We start from the raw sequence: 1207 nt of genomic DNA, 5'->3' as shown, positions 1-1207 counted from the left end.
AAATCCGCCTGCCTCCGCCTCCCAAGTGCTAGGATTAAAGGCGTGCGCCACCACCGCCCGGCTCAGAATTTTTTCTTAAGATTTAGATAATTTTTCTCAGCTTGGCTTAAGAATAACCATGGCTACAATAATCTCTCTTTTGTCTTTGCTGCTCTCCAAAATATGAGAATACAGGAATATAGTTTTACAAAGATAAAAAGAAACATATACATTGGGTAAAGCAAATGGTGGAGCTCCCTTGGTCCCCAGGCCACCTTTATTCTCCTGTCTGGATGAACACTTAACAATATGAGAGGTCCTCTTGTGTGTGTATGTGCACAAGAACAGATAAAAAGTCTGAGGCATAAATGGGATTGGATGACTTTCCACTGTAGCATTTTTGGACACTTTTCCTACATTTGTAATTAAAGAAGAATGTCTCTGTAGCGTTCCATAATATGAGTGGGTTATAATTTTTAACCATTTTTTGACATTATTCTGGTTATAAATGAAATGGAGAGACTTAAATGGTGTACAAGTCAGTTGAGTGTCACTTTTACTGACTTTTAAGAATAATTCCTACCTGTTTTTATGTATGTTAGGAATTTGGTCTTTCAAATTGATTTAAAACTATTGCTTAAAACTTGTCAATTGATCCTTTTGTTATATATACATACATATATATATGTTTATATAAATATTATATATATGTATATATATAATATTTTCTCCATTTATTCTGTAAACTTCACATCTGATCAGGCACGTTAGCTACAGAAGGTAGCCTGTGTGGAGCACTGTACAGGTTCCTGGGGGATCCGTGCTAACACATTTGACCTTTAATACGGCTTTCTGACCCCGATCTGAACAAAGCCTTAGATGACAGTGCTTTCAAGAGGCTGGCTCCGTCATTTTCTCAGCCCATTTGTTTATTATTGAATGTTAATCAGATTCATCATTAAGGATTTCATCTGTTACATGAATGCAAAAAAAAAAAAAAAGCCAAAAAACCAAAACAAACTCAAATCCCTTTTCAAGTCCTTTCATTTAAAATTATTTGGCTATAGGGAATTTTGAATTTGTAATGATTTGGTTGAAATTTGTCAACATTTTCTTTATGACTTAGAGTATTATGCTTCATTTGGAAATGTTCCTCGTAGTCCAAAATTGCAAACAATGCTCTCTCGTGTCTTTCTTTTTCTTTTAACTCTGTGTGTGTGTGTGTGTG

Source organism: Mastomys coucha, unplaced genomic scaffold (genome assembly GCF_008632895.1).
Source record: "Mastomys coucha isolate ucsf_1 unplaced genomic scaffold, UCSF_Mcou_1 pScaffold16, whole genome shotgun sequence".
NCBI lineage: Eukaryota > Metazoa > Chordata > Mammalia > Rodentia > Muridae > Mastomys > Mastomys coucha.
The sequence above is the reverse complement of the archived record's forward strand: the minus strand, read 5'-3'. Positions refer to the sequence as shown.